Here is a 21590-nt window from a genome sequence, read left to right as displayed (position 1 = left end):
CCCAATGGTCCAGGGTTCGAACCCCGGTCTGTGTTCTTTTTCTACGCTTGAGAATATTGGTTTGCGCGGTACCCTATCGCATAGGGAAATCCTTGCTTTACACTTAGTAAATAATTTGCGAGTGGAAGGCATAAGCTATTACGTTTTGATTTAAAATTGTTCATTCAAGGGTATAACATTAAACTCGAACGCAAATGAAGTAAGAGTAGTAGTGGCCCAATGGAAGGGCTCCGGGCTCTACACCCAATGGTACGGGGTTCGATTCCCGATCTGTGTTCTTTTAGTATGCTTGATAACATAGGTTTGAGCGGTACCCTATGGCATAGGGAAATCCTTGCTTTACACTTAATAAATAATTTGCGAGTGGAAGGCATAAGCTATAATACGTTTTGATTTAAAATTGTTCCTTCTAGGGTATAACATTAAACTCAAACACAAATGAAGAAAGAGTAGTAGTGGCCCAATGGAAGGGCTCCGGGCTCTTCACCCAATGGTACGGGGTTCGAACCCCGATCTGTGTTCTTTTAGTATGCTTGAGAACATTGGTTTGCGCGTTACCCTATGGTATAGGGAAATCCTTGCTTTACACTTAATAAATAATTTGCGAGTGGAAGGCATAAGCTATAATACGTTTTGATTTAAAGTTGTTCATTCTAAGGTATAACATTAAACTCGAACGCAAATGAAGTAAGAGTAGTAGTGGCCCAATGGAAGGGCTTCCGACTCTACACCCAATGGTACGGGGTTCGATTGCCGTGTGTTCTTTTACTACGTTTTGATTTAAAGTTGTTCATTCTAAGGTATAACAATAAACTCGAACGCAAATGAAGTAAGAGTAGTAGTGGCCCAATGGAAGGGCTCTCGTCTCTACCCCCAAGGGTACGGAGTTCGATTTCTGGGTGTTCTTTTACTACGTATTGATTTAAAGTTGTTTATACCAAGGTTTAAAATTAAACTGGAACGCAATAAAAGTAAGAGGAGACGTGGCTCAATGGAAGGGCTCCCGACTCTACACCCAATGGTACGGAGTTCGATTCCCGGGTGTTCTTTTACTACGTTTTAATTTAAAAGTTTGTCATACGAAGGTTTAAAATTAAACTCGAACGCAAATGAAGTAAGAGGAGACGTGGCTCAATGGAAGGGCTCCGGACTCTACACCCAATGGTACGGAGTTCGATTCCCGGGTGTTCTTTTACTACGTTTTAATTAAAAGTTTGTCATACGAAGGTTTAAAATTAAACTCGAACACATATTAGTAAGAAGGAGCAGTGGCCCAGTGGAAGGGCTCTGGTCTCTGGACCGGAGGGTCCCGGGATCGAATCCAGCTTCAGAAAAGTTGGAGACGTTTTAAAAATGTTTTTTAAATAATTTTTTTTAAACTTATATAAAAAAGAGCATAGGTTCGTTTTAAGTTTTAAGTTTTAAGTTTCTTTCCTCAGCGAGTGCTAGCGGTGAGTGCCACTGCGCGGTGTGTGCCACTGTCTGGTGAGTCGAGACTTCTCGGACGGCAACCGCGCTGCCACCACCGGGGTTCGAACTGGGGACCCTTCGCTTGGGAGGCCGACACCTACCCACGACACCCACTTGGGTCCCCCCCCAGGATAATTCGCATTTTAGACCTGATAAACCTTCGGTTCATACTTTACACAGAAAGCAATGGCACGGGATTTCAGTGCTTTATACTTAGTATATAATTGAATAATCATCATAGGATACTATGGTATGGGGATATCAATGCTTTATACTTGGTGTATAATTTGCGAGTTGAATACTTTTCATAGGACACTATGGTATGGCAATATCAATGCTTTATACTTAGTATATTATACTTTATACTTGGTATATAATTTGCGAGTGGAACACTTTACACATGATGCTATGGCATAGTAAAATCAGTGCTTTATACTTAGTAATTTCGAGTGAAATGCATAAGTTGTGGGCTGGTTAATACATAGGCATGGGAAACTCATTGGTTCGGACTTAAAAAATATTTGAGTTAAAAGGTACACACTGTATAGTTTAAAATGGGAAAAGGGGTACGCATGGTACTATGGCATTGGGAAATCCTTGCTTTGGACTTGGCAAATAATTTGCGAGTGGAAGGCATACGCTTTACTGGATGGCGGGTATTGGTAGTAGATAGTGGACTCTTGAGTTCGGACTTAAAAAGTATTCGACGAGTTGAAGGCACACGCTGTAGGCATAAAGATAGACAATTCGTTTAATTAATGGGGAAATGGTACGCATGGTACAATGGCATAGGGAAATCCTTGCTTTAGACTTGGTAAATAATTTGAGAGTGGAAGGCATACGCTTTACTGACGGGTAGACAGGGGACTCTTTGGTTGTGATTTAAAAAATTGGTGAGTGGATGGTAGGTACATGCTGTAAAGTATGGCGCATTATTTTACAAGGAAACATATACATAATAGGGAACTCTTTGGTTCGAACTAACAAAGAGTCGAAGACACACGCTGTAGGTATAGATTATTTGTTCACAGGGGAAGTTGGTCTGGCATTTCGATGGGAATTGAGGATTATCGGTCGCTGGGGAAAGGGTAGCGGGGTGTTGGGGTTGGGTGACTGAGTCTTTAGTAGGCTAGCGGGGATCAACATGACGGCGGGGAAACAATTATAACATCGTTTCATTTCCACCAGTGTTCTTGGTGGGTACTCGCCGTTATGGTACAATTTGTTTTGTTGAGTTTGATGCAATAATTATTTGAGACATTGTTATATCGAAAATCAGGCAATAAAAACAATTATATCAAAAAGTTACTAAGGTAGACGACTAAAACCAAGATTTGTCATGTTATGTTTTAATTTTCAGGCGATTTGGAAAAACACAATTTTTTCGACCTTTTTTTTTGAAAACGGCATGGGGTATAACCCTCAAAAAAATATTTCACCCTCAAAAAAATTGCTCTCAAATTTGCCTCAAAATTTCACCAAAGAAAGTTCTTTATATGCAAAAGACGCTCTACGGATTACAAATTGCTGGAACAATTGGAAGAGCGTCAAATTAATATTCATTTTAATCTTGATTTGGGGGCATCGAAAACTAGACAATATCTCTAAAAGTTGCCAAGGTAAACGACTCAGACCAAGGTTTTTCTGTGCACCTCGCCCTCCATTACACATCTGGATGAAATATCAGGCGGTTTAAAAAAAAAACAAAACAAAAAAAAAACGCCAGTTTTATTCAGACCATGATCAGACTTTAAAAAGTCACATTCTTTAGTCTTAACACACCATTTGGCAGTATAGGTGGCAAACCAGTTTTAGATTTACAACCTGATATGAGCAAGGCAATCTGCAAATCAATTCTTTTGGATGGTAGGCCTACGACTCCGAATGTCAGAGCACCGGTCATTTTGGTTGGTAAACAGTTTACGACAGCTCAGTGTTACATAACATGTAAACAAAAACTGTCATAGAAACATGTAGGAGTGGCCGATATAAGTAGGAGTGGTAGATAATCTGAGAACTACACAGAAAATTCGATTTTTTTTTTTTCATCAGATCATGGAGGCATTCTTCACCCACGATCTGATTGACGGCAAGTTGGCAATGACAATGCAATGACCTATGCTCTAACGTTACAGCTACTTCCGGACTGCCGTTGTTTATGTTGAGCATGAAGGTTGAATAAAATTGCGACAAAAATTGCCCGTTTTATGACAAACGAGGGGGTTACACGTCTTCCACGATGCCTTCATCCTATTCTACATTATTAACTTAAATAACCTGCATGATAAAGCTTACCCATAGAGACATTAAATCACATCAAATCATCCTAAGTATATCCACGGTGTTGACAACTTCACAAGCATGGCTGGTGGCCATTTTGAAAATCACGTCACGGCATCAAGCCGTCGAGTACCCAGACCTCTACTGCTCTGTTGATGTTTATTTCGCGTCGCGTGGAAATCGGGTACCTGCTTTAGCTGGTTCCAATCACCGGTGCCTGTCCAAGATCAAAGGGGCAAACTGGCTCCCGCAAGATCTCGCGTAATGATTCGAAATGCGAGAATCGAAGGCTTGAATCATAAAAGTGATGAATAAACGCTTACACTGTAACTTATTGTAGTAATTAAACCAAGTAGCCTTAGGTTTGTTTAATTTGAATTGATATAGCGCAAAGTTGAAAGAACTAAAGGTAATATATGATGTCTATTTTTTGTTTGTTTCTCAGCTTATTATTAAAGCCATTGGACCCTTTCGGTTCAGAAAAAAAAGTTCACAGATTTACAAATAACTTACAGGGTTTACAGAAGGCAGTGGTGAAATACTTCTCTTGAAATATTAGTCCATGAAATGCTTTTCTTTTTGAGAAAACAGCAATACATTATAAATTCTCGTTAATGAGAATTACGGATTTATTTTTAACACATGTCATGACACGGCGAAATGCGCGGAAACAAGGGTGAGGTTTTCCGTTGTTTTCTCCCGACTCCGATGACCGATTGAGCCTAAACTTGCACAGGTTTGTTATTTGATATATAAGTTGTGGTAGACAAAGTGTGGGCCTTGGACAACACTGTTTACCGAAAGGGTCCAATGGCTTAAATGTAGGAATAAATAACTTGTAGGTAGATTACTAAAAAGTGACCTTATTTCGTTGTTGAAAATATCCCACTCAAAATAATAACAATAATAATAATAATAACAAAATATGGTCCTCTTATGCATGTTGTTGTGTTAGAAAATTGCAAGGATTTTACTAAAACGCAAGGCTTACCATTTGAATTTTTGTAAAAAAGAATGCAAGGCTTTGAACATTTAAAGAGATGAGCCTTGTGCCTCAAATAAATTCATCAATAAAAAAAGATACAAACAAAACAAGGGGTAGATGTCCTACAGTTTATCAAATTTATATAAAAAGAGTTGTTTCTATTCTCGAAAACAATGCGATAGGTACCTCTGACTCTGATGTGTTTTTTTTATATTGAGGAATAACTTTTATAAATAATATTTTCAACTTGAGGAATGGTTTTAGATATAGATTGGTCAACATCAAATCTCAATCTTAGAAAAAAATGAAAGGTACATGACGCCATCACTGAAGAAACCAGTTTCATTTTAATGCATACAAATCGATCTTCAAAAATGTGGTCAAATAATACAAATAAATAAAATCAAAAGGCATAAGTCCAGCATTTTGTATCAATGTTTTGTAATCTTGTTTATTGGAATAGTGCAATATAACACATTTGGCTTGATCAGAAATGTATAAGGTTAAATCACAATAGTTAAACCTTTGTATGTTGATTTAAATACACTGGACACGTTTGGTAATTGTCAGAGACCAGTATGTTCACTTGATGTATCTCAAAATATGCATAACATACCTGTGCAATTAGAGAACAATGAAAGCAAAAACGCCCGTGTTGCACAACTTGTGTGCTTTCAGATGCTTGATTTCGAGTACTCAAATTCTAATTCTGAGGTCTCAAAATCAAATTCAAACATTTTTGTGAGAAATAACTTCTTTCTCGAAACATACGCTACTTCAGAGGGAGCTATTTCTCATAATGTTTTATACTATCTCCAGCTCTCCATTGCTCGTTACCAAGTAAGTTTTTAATGATAACAATTATTTTGAGTAATTACCAATTAGGTCCAGTGCCTTCAAAGGAATTGTATAATGCTGAACCACAGTTGATAATGTTATAACGCAAATTGTATAAATTTGTATCAGGGAAATATCGCAATAGTTCAAGACTATATCACAATCATATAAGGTTATATCGCAAATGTAAAAGTTACATGTATATCGCAATCATATAAAGGTAATATCGTAATTGTATATACAGTTATATTGCAATCGTATAAGGTTTTATATTCAAGGAATAATGGCCTAGGATTCTGTGTTGTTTTTGTCTCGGAATTTTGACATTAAATTTGCTTTGACAGTGTTGCCCACAATTATTGAAGTTTTAAGTAAAATAGTATTTTATGTTTTTATTCCATAATTTTTGTATTGAACATAACAGGAAAGCTCTATTAAAAAATTTCCAAGTGTGGCCTTTGAATTACTTGGCTCATAAAAATTAATGGATGAGCAGTAAATATGACAGGGGTAGTCAGCCCAGTGATCTCCATGACCCCTCCTGAAATTCCAGCCCGGATGCCCACGATTATGAATTGTAAATCAAGAACTTGTGGTTCAGTAACTAGACACCAGTCATTTTTAAAATAGCGGTTAGCTCGCGTGGTAGCATTTGAACCCACAACCTTGTCACTGCATAACCACTGAACCATCACAAAATTGTCATTCCAAACCCACAGCATTCTGATTGCACGTCTTACAGTCGAGCAACTGAAACACAGTTAGCTTGGTAGGATTCAAACCTACAACCTTGTAATTGCAAGTCCTGCAGTCTAACCACTGGACCACAGATTGCTTGGTAGGATTCCAACCCACAACCTTGTGATTGCAAGTCCTGCAGTCTAACCACTGGACCACAGTTAGCTTGGTAGGATTTGAACCTACAACCTTGTGATTGCAAGTCCTGCAGTCTAACCACTGGACCACAGTTAGCTTGGTAGGATTTGAACCTACAACCTTGTGATTGCAAGTCCTGCAGTCTAACCACTGGACCACAGTTAGCTTGGTAGGATTTGAACCTAGCCCTGGCGGCCTTACACTTTCGTTTTGTACTACAGTGACGTCCTGGACATCAGGGTACATTTCTGGGGCGGAAAATTTTTACAACTTCATAACTCAAATCTTACCTGCAAGAAAGCACCAATTTCAACAGATTCACATTCCATGGCAGCATGTTTTTCTGCGGTGGGTTTTGATCGTCATATATTCTTCACAAATCCGTCATTTTCATGAAATAATGCAGCTCCCAACGTTAAGGAATTCCCATTTTTGTTCGTACTCTCACAGTCTGCCGTGTGTACTCAAGACGCACGACATGCAAATTTTGAATTGTGTTGTTAACGCTGTGCAGGCAAGATACGGTGACCAAGAATTCATGCGTCTAAGCTTGCATCGTGCGTCTTGCACGCGAATGTATACGCGTACGCACGACAACAGACAACACTGTGAGAAAACGATCGAAACGGGAATTTTTTAACGTTGGAAGTTGCATTATTTCACGAAAATGACGGATTTGTGAGGAAAATATGAGGACCAAAACCCACCGCAGAAAAATGTATGCCGCCATGGAATGTGAATCTGTTGAAATTAGTGGCTTGTTGCAGGTAAGATTTAAGTTATGAAGCTGTGAAATTTTTCCGCCCCAGAAACGGGCCTTAATAGTTAGGACTCTGTTCCTGTGTACAGAGGAAGAGTCCTATATAGGGCTAGATTTGAACCTACAACCTTGTGATTGCAAGTCCTGCAGTCTAACCACTGGACCACAATTAGCTTGGACGGATTTGAACCTACAACCTTGTGATTGCAAGTCCTGCAGTCTAACCACTGGACCACAGTTAGCTGGTAAGATTCAAACCCACAACCTTTTGAATGCATGTCCTGCAGTCTAACCACTGGACCATAACGTTTTGATTGCAAGTCCTGCAGTCTAACCACAGGACCACAGATTGCTTGGTAGGGTTCCAACCCACAACCCTGTGATTGCAAGTGCTACAGCCTAACCACTGGACCACAGTAAGCTTGGTAGGATTCGAACCCACAACCTTGTGATTGCAAGTCCTGCAGTCTTACCACTGAAACACAGTTAGCTTGGTAGGATTTGAACCTACAACCTTTTGAGTGCAAGTCATGCAGTCGAACCAATGGGCAAACAGTGATTCAGTAATTATAGCGGACAATATTTATTTTAGTCATTATAAAATCGGTGGTTAGCTAGGTAGGATTTAAACCCACAACCATGTGATTGCAAGTCCTGCAGTCTAACCACTGAAACACACTTAGCTTGGTAGGATTCAAACCTATAACCTTGTGATTGCAAATCCTGCAGTCTAACCACTGGACCACCATTAGCTTGGTAGGATTTGAACCTACAACCTTGTGATTGAAAGTCCTGCAGTCTAACCACTGGACCACAGTTAGTTTGGTAGGATTTGAACCCACAACCTTGTGAGTGCAAGTCCTGCAGTCTAACCAATGGGCAAATCTTGATTCAGTAACTTGAGGACAATATTTATTATAGTCATTATAAAATCAGCAGTTTGCTTGGAAGGATTCGAACCCATAACCTTGCCATTGTAGGTCATGCAGTCTAACCAGTGGACAAATACAACATTGTGATTGAGTAACTAGAGGACAGCACTTAATCCAGTAATTGTAACACGAGCAGTTAGCTTGGTAGGATTCCAACCCACAACCTAGTCACTGCAAGTCTTACAGTCGAGCCACTGAAACACAGTTAGCTTGGTAGGATTCGAACCCACATCCTTGTGATTGCAAGTCCTGCAGTCTAACCACTGAAACACAGCATGTAGAATTTGAACCCACAACCTTTTGAGTGTAACTCCGCAGTCTAACCAATGGGCAAATCGTGATTTAGTTAAGACAATATTGATTTTAGTCATTATAAAATTGGTGGTTAGCTTAGTAGGATTCAAACCTACAACCTTGTGATTGCAAGTCCTGCAGTCTAACCACTGGACCAAGTTGAACACCATCCTGAAATAGTTGCATTAATTCATTTGTTGAGTTGTGGACTGCACTATCATTCGAAAGGTCAAAGTGCAAAAGAAGACATCTGCAGATGCTGCATGTTGTTCCGAGCTAAACAAAAAAAGGGAGACGAACAAGTAACCTGTTAAAGAGCTGGTAAATTATCCGGTTAAAGGGAAGGAATATGTTTGGAATCACTCTTGGTCAGAAGCCTACAGTGGCTTGGGATACATAAAGCATTTTGGAAACATTTCACTTTCGATTCGAAAGTTATGAGTTTTTTTTATGCCAGGCCTCTAGGCTTCTCAGTATCAGGGAACTTTCTTCAGGCGCTGACATATTTTCTCTGGATATTTGGCGATATCTCAGAAATCTGACCACCTTTTACAGTTTTCACATGTTAGTTTTATTGTGCACACCTAAATTTTAAAGTACATGTATTAAAACAATCAAACCATTCCAAGGTTTAGTTGCCCTTAAAAGTCTGCATTTCTTCTTTAAAAAAATCTAATTTTATGTGTATGGTGAAAACAAAATACTGTGAATATTGTTTACCGTCAAAATAAGTGGTGTCCGTTCGGTCATCTGGGGCAGGGATGAAAGGGGCTTCCGTCTCTCTGATTCGCTTCCAGTCGATTGCATGGAATAGTGGATGGGACTTCAGGTCTGAAGAAAGCAAGATATTATATTTGTTTTAGAGAACATTATGGGAAAGCGTCATTAAAAAAGAGGCTAATGTGAACATCATTTTCATCTGATAACTCACACCTGTTATCTCCATGTAATTCTTTGTTTTTACTTGATAAAACCAACAGTAGCCGATTTCACGAAAGTAGTGTGTAACTTGCGCCATGTCATAATGTCGATGAGGCCATGAACGACAAACAAATAATGAACAAAGTGCGTAAGTTACGCCATTTTTGTGGCGCAACTTTTGACTTGCGCCACTTTGAGCGGGGTGTAACTTTTGTAAAATCGGCGGAACTCTACCATACATTTGTGGTGCAACTTACGCCATAAGCGTTGAGCAGGTAGACTTACGCATTTGCGTAAAGTTTTGTGAAATCGTCTGCAGGACTGTATAGCATTACTGGAAAACTCAGAGAGGATGAAAAGTGAAACATCCTTTTCGTCTTACAACTAACACTTGTAATCTCTATATAGTTTCTTTTCAAAATTGGGCTTAATTGGATCATACATAAACCAGTCATGCCAGTAGGGCTGCCGACTGCCCCAGGCAGTTTAACTGCTAGGTTAGGTCGGACGCTTTAAGTTTTCCCCCACTTTTAGAGAACTGTTTCAAATGGAAGATGACAATCTCAAAACTAAATTTGACCTTAGTACCTCTCTTTTAAATTGAGAATGTTCCTGGGGTAGATTTCACAAAGAACTTAGGGTCCTTGGTGATATTTCAAACATAATGCTAGTCCTAAATTAGGATGAGTAACTCGTCCTAACTCGAGATTAAACTAGTCATTACTCTTTGCGAAATCCACCTAAGGTGCTATAAGGGGCCAAGAGTGGGGTGTCGTGGCCGAGCGGTTTAGAGCACCGAATTCAAGCTCTGCTGATTCTGTTCAGCAGTGTGTGGGTTCGAATTCCGGTCGTGACACTTGTGTCCCTGAGCAAGACACTTAACCATTATTGCTTCTCTCCACCCAGGGGCAAATGAGGACCTGTGAGGGCAGAGATGGTTCTTGTGATTGATTTAGCTGAGTAGCGCATTTGTTGCACGAGGCTGTATACTCCCCAGGGAGCTGAGATGGTTTAAGGAGTGAATTAAGGCCCAGTGACCAGGGGTAATAATTTGAAGCGCTTTGAGACATCCATTCGGGTGTGAAAAAGCACTATATAAACTCAAATATTATTATTATACCTTTTGCCTTAGCTCGATGTTCCGGTTCCATCACCAGTAATCGATCAATCACATCCAATGAGTTGTTGGAAAGAGCTTCGTCCCCCTCTGGTAAAGGAATGTCTGTAAGGAACAAAAAGGGCTGTTAGTCTCGACTGCTTTGCTTACAACATCACAAGTGTCCTTTAATACTTACCTCAAAGGAAGACCTATAATTGGCTATCGGCATAACAGGACATTTTTTGTTAAGGGGAGAATGTATCTGACAGAGAAACACTTCCAAGATTTAAATTTTGGGGGATAAAAACTGATATCTTTTTCCACAACCATACTGATATTACCTCGAGGTGAAATAATTCTCAACCTACTGTAGCGGTGGTGCCGATCGACCGGTGGGGGGCGCCAGCACGACTCCTATCGGGATATCTGCTTGCTGGAGAGGGCGCTCTCTGGCTGGGGTTTTTCTGATTCATGTAATTTTACGACTTGTTGTTTGTGAATAAACCTCCAAAGAAACGGACAGAAAAGGCAGTTAATTGTTCCTTCAATTGTGTAATTCAACTGTGTACAACGCTACCCACGGTCAACGCTACACTGCTTTATACTACTGCACTTCTAATCCCGTAAATTGTTATTGCCCTTCAATTTAAAGGAACATGTTTCCTTGGATCGCACGAGTTGGTCAATAAAAAGCGTTTGTAACCGTTTGTTATAAAATGCCACTTATGGGAGTCAAATTTGTTACTCCCATGAATGGCCCACTGTGTTAGTTTGCAAAGTAAAAGGAAAATGGTGCAATTTCGAGGCATGTTTGTGTGGATCATTGTGTTCTACTTTTACAACATCTTTCTACCCATATGCATTTTATAAAAAATTGTAACAAACGCATTTCAAAGACCAACTCAACCGTTCCAAGGCAATGTGTTCCTTTAAGAGTGGTTTCCAAAAAAAATTGTTCCCTTTAATTGGTAAACGTAACATACCTCTGCTTAAGATGTTCTGAAACACCAGATCAGGTGTTTGGTCGTTGAAGGGAGGAATCCCAGTGAGGAACTCAAAGAAGCAGACACACAGGGCCCACCAATCTACGCCCACACCTGTAAGACAAGAAGACTAGTACCAAATAACAAGACCAGTTCGCAAGACTCATAGAATTATATATAAGAACTAGATGGCACACTGGCCTTTATACGCGCCCGGTATGCGCGCATGCGGCAATTTTCTAAGTTAAACAAACAGGCATTGCTTAGCGTGTGTTTGTGCGACCATTTTGTAAGTCGACAAAACAGCATCGCGTCGGCGTTCAATAAACACAAATTAGAATGTATTTTTCATATTCAACGCACGTGCAGAATGGTGCACGTGAGTCCTTGCGGTCCCCTGGTGTTTGTGCACCAAGCATCACTCATGCGCCCACTAGTTCTTATATATAACTCCATGGTAAGACTACAAACACCAGACTACATCCCCAAAACACGCACCAATACTGGAAAAAAAAGCTTCCACACTGCTGCCCCCAAACTCTGGAATAGTTTACCATACCGCATCAACCACTCTAGCTCACTAGCAGTCTTCAAGAAATCTCTCAGAACCCACTTGTTCAACTGAATTGTTTGCTTATTTTGTTTATTCTTTGCTTTTTGTTAATTGTGTGTACAGCGCTGTGGTACTTTCCCATTAGTTACATGTAGAGCGCTTTATAAATACCTTAGTGTTATTATTATTATTATTATTAAGACATTGCTCTAGAATTGCAAAGACTGTTGGTTCAAATCCCACCCGAGGGATGCTTGTCATTTTTTTCACAGAAATGTTGTTTACCTGGGGCCAGCCCCCAAGTGACCCACTCCACAAGCAGGGCACTGGGTGAGCCCCTGGAGTGACGTCAAAAGCTATTCGAACATACCAGGGAAGACCGGGGGATGACCCAGGGAAGCTAAACGAACGCACCCAATAAGAGTAACTATAAATATAAATATGAATTGTAAACTTGCGGGTACAATCATGAGTAAACATGGTAAAAGCTCTTTTGAAAGAGTGGTGGCTCTGAAAAGAGCCGGTTTGGTCTCAACGTTTCGAACAGTATACTCTGCTCATCTTCAGGAAAAAGGGGTAATAATGTTGATAGTGCTTTGTGACATCGTGTATAAAGCACTATATAAAAAATTATTTTTACTATTCACACTATACAAAAACAACACTGCAAAAGTGAAATCAAGTTTGAACACTTCAGCTGTCCAGACACCAGTAGGAAAAACGGACAAAATTTGGTGTAGGAAACAGACAAAAGTTACCGTGCGGATTTTGTAGGAGAAGCTCCGGTGCGAGGTAATCTGGAGTCCCCAGTATCCTCTGTGGTTGAGCTTCAGCCGTGGGTGCTGGGCCTCTACGAACGCTCTTGGGGGTTCTGTACGGGGTGCAAGCTGGGGTCCTAAACGGTGTACAGAAAGCTGGTCTGACGGTAGATTTTGCCGGAGTGGCACTGTGGGACTAACAGAGTAATAAAATAATAATAATACAAGACATGTAAATAGCGCAAATACAGGAGCCTCTATGCGCAACAAACAGCATAAGTCAATGAAATCATCATAATAATAATTGTTGCGTCTTATTCGTAGCACACACGTCTGTCACTCTGTGACGCTCCGGGCGCTATAACATACAGTATTTCCTGCAAGGTATGTGGGTCTACGTTTGAATTATGAGACCTAATCCTTAGATAGCACCATGTAAATGTTTCACATGGTGCTGTAGCGCAATTAGCTCTCGATCAGACCAGGCAAACCCCTTCTCTTTAAGATAAGTGCACTGGGTTCTTTTACATGCGTTACACGGCACATCAGACCAATGGCTTTACGTCCCACCCGAAGGCAATGTTTAAGTGTCTTGCTTAAAGGCAGTGGACACTATTGGTAATTAGGCCTACTCAAAATAATTATTATCATAAAACCCCACTTGGTAATAAGTAATGGGGAGAGGTTGATAGTATACAACATTGTAAGAAACGGCTCCCTCTGAAGTGACGTAGTTTTCGAGAAAGAAGTAATTTTCCACGAATTAGATGTCGAGACCTCAAGTTTCGAATTTGAGGTCTCGAAATCAAGCATCTGAAAGCACACAACTTAGTGTTACAAGGGTGTTTTTTTCTTTCATAGTTATCGCGCAACTCCGATGACCAATCAAGCTCAAATTTTCACAGGTGTGTTAATTTATGCATACGTGTATGTTGAGGTACACCAAGTGAGAAGACTGGTCTTTGACAATTACCAATAGTGTCCAGTGTCTTTAAAGCCATTGGACCCTTTCGGTACAGAAAAAAAAAAATAAAAAATCCCAGAATTACAAATAATTTACAGGGTTTACAGAAGGTAATGGTGAAAGACTTCTCTTGAAATATTAGTCCATGAAATGCTTTACTTTTTGAGAAAAAAGGTAAAACAAGATAAATTCTCGTTAGCGAGACTTACGGATTTGTTAAAAACACATGTCATGACACGGCGAAACACGCAAAAATAGGAGTGGGTTTTCCCGTTATTTTCTCCCGACTCCGATGTCCGATTGAGCCTAAATTTCCACAGGATTGTTATTTTATATATAAGTTGTGATACACGAACAGTGGGACTTGGACAATACTGATTACCAAAAGTGTATAATGGCTTTAAGGACACAAGTGTCACGACTGGGGATAAATCAGGCACTAGTTACAAATTCAAAGATTCCACCAAATAAGTCATTTGAATTCTCTTGAAAATCTGAAGAGTCAGCTTGGTGAATGTGTCGCTCCATAACTAAAGTGCAAAGCTCTTTGACCATAAAATTAAGTTGAACAAGAAGTTGGGAGTCCGTTGGGATTGGCCAGCAGAACGAAGAAGGCAAACAGGAATATATTCATTTAACACCTCTTGCTTGTTCTGTATTCTGGTTGGCTGAAACACGGTCACGTGGGATGAACTAATATAGTCTAGTGATCGCCCGCGCGTGTTTGCGTAGTCTTGGTTCCAAGACCATTGGTGTTGCGCGGTCACACACAACCAACGTTCGGATTATGCACGGCAAAAACTGTCCACGCTTGTAATGAACGAACGCTAGCGGGCGCTCTGTTTCTCTGATTTAGAGCACAGGACATGGTGAGATCCGTAAATCAGAGAAACAGAGCGCCCGCTAGCGTTCGTTCATAACAAGCGTGGACAGTTTTTGCCGTGCATAATCGGAACGTTGGTTGTGTGTGACCGCGCAACACCAATGGTCTTGGAACCAAGACTAGTGTTTGCGGGAACTAGTTCCCCAGCGGGCGCAAGTCTTTGGAAATAGTGCCTGGTTACAGCGCCCTCTCTTGACTCAAAGTCCCTCGGGGGAATAGACGTACACTAGTTACCTCATTGCCAGTCATTATGTGTATAGTAGTATACATTGTAATAATGTAAGCATCTATAAAGAGTTCTTTTTAAAAACAGATAAGGTACCACGCGCTAGATATATAGACAGATTTGAAAGTGATGAGGTTTAACATGTGATTCGCAAATTTTTCAAGGAGCCAGTGTAGTTCTTGTCAGACAGGTTTAATAAAATTTGCAAATATAAAGTGAGAATTTTCACTTATTGAAATGATCTCTAACTTACCCTGAATGGAGTCCTGGGTGGCCCAAACATTGCTTTCCTATTGGCCCCGTCCATTGTGACATCATGACCACCTGATTTTATGCCGCCTGCCGATTGGTTACCCTCACTCTCATTCTCATCATGAATGTCCATACTGAAATCCGATTGGTCCAGAGGTTTCTCGTCTATATAAGTTGTCGATTCTTTCCAAGCTCATACGAGGTCGGACAAGTTCTGAGGGAGTGAGGTCTTCGGTGTCCACCTCATGACCAAAGCTGACGTTTCTCTTGTTCCTCTTGGCTTTCCTTGCTTCTTCTGTGTCACCGATGTCTAAGCTCCTGGAGAGGTCTGAGTCTTCCAGACTCTCACTGATTGACGAGGAAGACAGGTTGGAAGCAGGTGTCGGGACACCTGTCTTGGAGCTGTTCACTAACCCAATGGCGCTGATCTCCATCGTCAGACCAGTGTGACCTCCCTCACTGAAAAACCCTTCTCTGGTTTTGTCCTCAATCGGGCTGATGACCGACAGTTCGGAGCGATTGCGTTTTCTCCCGCCAGCTCCAACAGGCGGCAACATTTCGCTTGAGTCGTAGGTTAGAATCCGACCACGTGCGACACCAGGACTTTTGAAGCTCCCTGAGGTTGTGAACTCATCGCTGTCGGTGCTGTACGATGTCCGTGAAGTGGAGACATTTACCCCTTCGTGGGGAATCTTAGAAGACAGGTTTTGGGGGTTACTGAAGGTGCCTTCTTGCGTTGATTGCTGCACTCCAAAACACGGAGATGTTAACGGAGTCGACAACTTGACATTACCAGGACTATGTAGAGACGAGTCTGCTCTGACGTCACTCGCCACATTGTCACTGGAAGGCACACAGAAGCTCCTTGGCGAACCCTTGCTGTCGTAGCCGAGATCGGGAGATGTGATCTTGCTGGAAGAGTCAAACTCCAGCTTCATAATTGGGGGCGCCGGGGAGACACTTTCCATCAACCTCATGGCGACATTGTTTGAGTCAAGACTGCAATCTTTCTTCGCCAGAGGTCTCCGCCCGCCAGTATTCAGAGGCATCTCAATTATACCAATGCTGTTTCCCTTCTCATTGAACACTTCATCTTTTGAGCAGCTATCAATCGGTGAGGTAACGCCAATATTTTCATGACCACCTTCTCAACAATCGTAACGTGTTTGTTACTGATGTCCGCTTTTGGCACGTGGGATTTTGAACAGTCTATGGTACTGAGGTAACTGCATGATCTATCTCGACTACCGCGGCGTTCTGACGACGAGGGTCTGTGGTGTGGTTTGTTACCTAACGCGGTAAGCGGAGTTGTGAAAGGGGACTGGTGAGCCGGTCTGGCGTTTGCAACAGAGCCTTGATTCTGTTGAAAAAAAAAAAATTAGAGGTCTTCATCAAATTATTCTACAACCCAATTTCATAGAGCACCTTAAGCAAGGTGAGGTCACACGCTCAAAAAGCAACCTCACTAGAGCCAGATGATTAGAGTAGACGATAGCTGTTCTTTGTGTGTGAAAATGAGCTCAGCGTCAGTGTAGCGTTTCACGTCATGCAAGGGATCTATTGCAGAAAACTTTTCTCAGCAGAAATTTGCAGGATACCAGTCACAAGTTGTACTTGTCACATCATGGTAGTTTGGCTGGTAACCTTACTCTGGTAAGCAAACCAGTAGAGCTGCTGGATGCCCTAAGCAAATTAATTGCTCATCCATTCAGTTTAATTAGGCAAGTAATTCAATTTAAACACACTCCCTCACTGAAAAAGAATGTATATTTTCTGATTTGTTGTGGCCAAACTTCAACATGCTCTAATGGAGCTTTTCCATAATGCGAACTAAAGCCAGTCAACTTACGAAAGCAAAAGTTGTTGTGAGAGACAGAAGTTGTCCTGGAGTCCAAAAGTAATCTCTGCAACCTGACTTGGTGCTCGGTAAGGACGGCGTGCTCATAATATCTGTCACGTTTTTTCCTGTAAGAAGACAAAAAAGAAGAATTAGAAGAAAAAAAACTCAGTTACACTTTTCCCTCAGAATACAGGTTAGCCCCCGATTTTATGGAAGTGGCTGCTGTATGCACCAAAGCACCTTGTAAACCCTTGCAAGGTGCTTCAAAACTAGGTCTCATAATTCAGAACTTAAAAAAAAACCAAGTAAATAAGTGCTTTCAGACGTCCGTAGATAAAGCGCTATGACAATGACTAGAGCAAGCTGTTGAAACATTTAGATCAATTAAGAACTCAGTCCGAGGTAGTGAAGTTTACAACGAGAAGTTCCCTTGATCCACTAAAGTTAAAGTTCATGTAGTTGTCATTGCCGACAGTTCTTTTTGACAGTAGAGAAGTCTCCCGTTTTTAGAAGGGCAAGGGCACTAAGGAATTTTCTTTTTGGGAAAGGGGCAAAGGCCACCCTATGAGGAAATTGTAAGTTTCTACGGAGCATTTCAAGGGCACCAAGGCAATGACCAGGGAGCATGTATGCAATGGCCTTCGTTGCCTCCTTGAAGTATCAGGCCTGCAAGGTCTCAAAAGAACAAAATCTACCCAGCAAGAATATTGATACCTCCCCATGCAATACATGTACCTCAAATACCATATTTATTACTTACTTCTATTGAGAGTGATCTGTGAGAGCCCAAAGTCTGTTAACTTGACATGGCCATCATCAGCTACCAGAAGATTGTCTGGCTTCAAGTCCCTGCAAGAGGATTCAGACAAACTGCTTAGCAATTTGAAAAGGTCTTAGAAAAAAAAACTATGGAAGTTCTGTCAAAGAAAAAACACAGCCTTACCCTTTCAGGAATGAAGAATCGGTCCTGACTCCACGAGTAAGAATGTGACAGAATAAAGCACCTTTTGAGTCGTTGGTCGCAGCTCTTTTACAAAGAACTGTACAAAAACTAGCTAAGCACAACAAAACTATGCTAACTGGCAAAAGGTTGTGATCCAATTTGTGCATTGGTGCCGCTACGAGGCGCTATATGACTTTTGGTTGTCAGTTTGTGTGATTTTTTATGTTATACTTTTGAAATACATCAAATGACAAGGATCTATACGTGTACGTTAGTTATATAAAACAAATATTGAGTGGCTTTAATTCGTGGAATGGGAGGAATATTATCGCAAGCTACAATCTAGACTGTTTTAAGAGGAAAATCAATTCCTACCTTCAGCTCCCCTGAGTTATTTTCACATTCAATAGTTTTTCTTTTTGTAGCCCCATACCAAGAGTGGGTTTAGCCTTGTTTGGGATGAACTTGCAAAAATATACTCTTAATACATACTTTTTTTAATCGCTGCCGAAGCTGTCAAGTTCAACACCGCCCACCTGGGCCCAATTTCATAGAACTGCTAAGCACAAAAAATTGCTAAGCACGAAATTTCTTCCTTGATAAAAACAGGATTACCAACCAAATTTCCATTTGTTGCATAATGCTTGTTTCTGGTATTCAGATGTTGTTTGCTTATCCTGAAAATCATGTGAATTTTTTTTTGGTTAATCCTGTTATTGTCAAGGAACAAATGTCATGCTAAGCAAATTTTTGTGCTCAGCAGCTCTATGAAATTGGGCCCCGTTTCAGTACCTGTGTATGATTCCATGGCTGTGTAGATACTCCAAGGCAAGTATGATCTCGGCTGTGTACATAACTGCAGTGTCTTCGTCAAAATAACCGCAGACATGAAGCAGTGACTTAAGATCCCCTCCTATCATGTACTCCATCACCTACACGAAAAATAAGGCATATCTTATTTATCTTCATCGCATGCCGTGGCCTAGCAATATAGTTCACCGAACCCAAGCTTTGGTGTTGGCAGCAGCAGAGTGTGGGTTCGAATCCTGGTCATAACACTTGTACCCTTCAGCAAGGCACTTAACTAAGGGAATAAAAGGGTAGCGACGAGTTCTTCAACATAAGTTAAAAGCAGACAGGGTCGGCGGCCGTGTGATACAGGCCCGAGCCGAAGGTGAGGGCCTTTATCGCACGGCAACGGCCCTGCAAGGTTTTAAACGGACGCTGAAGAACAAGTCACTACTCTTTTATTCCCATTCATTTACAGTGTAATGCCCTTTTGTTAAAAAATGTAAATTGAAAATTCGAGGTTTTAAATATTTTTTTCCAAAACTTTGTGAAGAATCTGTTCGAGGCGCGTGGGTTGTGTGTACGCGCGGCTTAGATTACACGCTAATAGCCATGGTTTGCGCATTCCGCGTGATAATCTTGCGCGCTCGACACGCGGTAGCCAGCTCATTGTGCGTAAACCGAGCACCAGTGGCATTAACAAAAGATTTATGCACACCCACGTGACGCGCTCTCCACCAATAGGAGTAGAGAAACTGTCTGGGGTATTTATGAATTAACCATAATTGCTTTGGGAAAGTTGGTAGGTAGTGCTTTATAAGCTCTACAAGCCAGGTTTCTGATGGATGATACCCAAACCTACATGTACATCCCTACATGGACTGTAAAGGGGGTAAACCTGTTTCCGCCCCAGGAGTACAGTGTAGGAGTCAACAGCCCATGGAAAAACTTGATTGTAGCCACACCTTGAAGTAGCCTTCAAGCCCTGTGTTTCAGGTGATTCCTTAAAAAGAATATAGCCTATAGTATTAAAGCCACTGGACACTATTGGTAATTGTCAAAGACCAGTCTTCTCACTTGGTGTATCTCAACATATGCATAAAATAACAAACCTGTGAAAATTCGGGCTCAATTGGTCGTCGAAGTTGCGAGATAATAATGAAAAAAAAAAAAACACCCTTGTCACACAAAGTTGTGTGCGTTTAGATGGTTGCTTCCAAGACCTCAAATTCTAAATCTGAGGTCTCGAAATCAATTCTTGGAAAATTACTTCTTTCTCGAAAACTATGTCACTTCAGAGGGAGCCGTTTCTCACAATGTTTTATACTACAACCTCGAATGAAAAAGTTGTGGCGCCATGCCGAAAATTTACCTAATTTACCTCAATGAGATATCCCTTTTTGTAAAAATGAGTGATAAAGTGGTGGCGCCATACAGCGTCATAAAGGCATAAGTAAAGTTATCCAATAATCCTATAATTTATGATTATGAATAGTTATGTCCACATTTTTCTGGAGGGGGGGGGGCACCACAGTTAAATTTGTCCGTTTGCAACTATTGCACCTGATCCAAGAGTGAAGATCAGATTTTTGAAATATAATATTACGGTATCGCAACCCCCCACCCCCCACCCCCCCCCCCCCCCAAAATATTAGAGTCAATACATGACATTGACAACAACGTTAACATTAATTTAACAAGAACTAGAATCACATACAATGATACATACCCTTGCTTTGCCACTGCCAGACTGCGTCACGGTTGATCCATTTTCGTCCTTAAATTTCACTGTTTGTGGAAATTTGTGACGTCCGAAAGGTTCTCCAGTGTCTTCTTTGGTGTCCATTACGAAATATTCATACGTTTTCTTTATTATAATCAGCTAGAATCAAGGTTTTTTCGCCATGACATCCCTCTGGATAACACACAAAAATTGAACATCGCGCTGCTTATAATTTTTGATCTGGTACCCTTTTTACACGTTTCTTTCTACACACCTGCAACTGGAACCAGTCAAAAATATTATTCTTTAAACACAAGAGGGCGGTGTTTCACAAAAACGTAACTTTTTTTTATCATGACACGTGATGTTAGCCAGTTGAACTTTACAAAGTCAAAACGCAGGCATGTTTTCTATTATGATTTCTGTTGATATTTTTTTTTCTTGGTGAACAAACAATTATACTATGATAATACTTATAATGAGCAACATGTCGCTGGATATTTGAGTAAAAAACTATATAATTGTTTTTTGACCAAGTAGGTCTACTAACTGCTATAATTCCAAGACTGTAACACTAGTAGCTTGCCTATTGTACACAAAAACACGGCACAGTCAGGAACCCAACCCAAAATAATAGTCATTCAAAAAATGGGCCGGGATAATTTAAAACTTTAAGCAATGGTCTGGAATAAGAGAGATGCAGTTTGTACCTCAGTCATCGTGGCATGTCCTGCATCCTTTTCTTAAAAGTTTAGGGCGACTTGCACACTTCTTGATAGGAAAAAGCTCAAGTAAGCGAGGTTGCTCAGCAACGATTTCAACAACCTCCACTGTGGGAGTTTTGTGCACAGAGCTGTCGGAGAAAAAAACAAGATGTACAATGGGTAATTTCGATCCCAGTATCTCCCTCAATCTTCAAACTTTTACCACCACAGGATTGCCATGTTCAACATGTTCAAGAGCTTTCCTCTCGTATAAAACTTAATGCTCTGACGATTTTTAAGGGCGGGGCTAGATGCGACGGCGTGAGCAGGCACCCATTAGAAGTTGACGTAAACTGTGCGTGTATACAATGTACACAATCACCCGGCGCAGTCAGGTAACCCAACCAAAAATAATAGTCAATCAAAAAATAGGCCCGGACAATTAAAAACTTTCAGCAATGCTGTGGAATAACTCTGGAACTAAAAATGCCAGAGAGATGCAATTTGTACCTCAGTCA

General features: G+C 40.8%; 1 pseudogene; it reads right to left on the bottom strand.

Annotated features, from left to right (window-relative positions):
• Positions 1–7168: 7168 nt before the first annotated feature.
• The window catches only part of LOC139942979 (serine/threonine-protein kinase greatwall-like), a 36151-nt pseudogene continuing 21729 nt past the window's right edge, over positions 7169–21590 (bottom strand).

The sequence above is a fragment of the Asterias amurensis genome, chromosome 10 (genome assembly GCF_032118995.1).
Source record: "Asterias amurensis chromosome 10, ASM3211899v1".
Classification (NCBI taxonomy): domain Eukaryota; kingdom Metazoa; phylum Echinodermata; class Asteroidea; order Forcipulatida; family Asteriidae; genus Asterias; species Asterias amurensis.
This window is presented reverse-complemented; position numbering and strand designations above follow the sequence as displayed.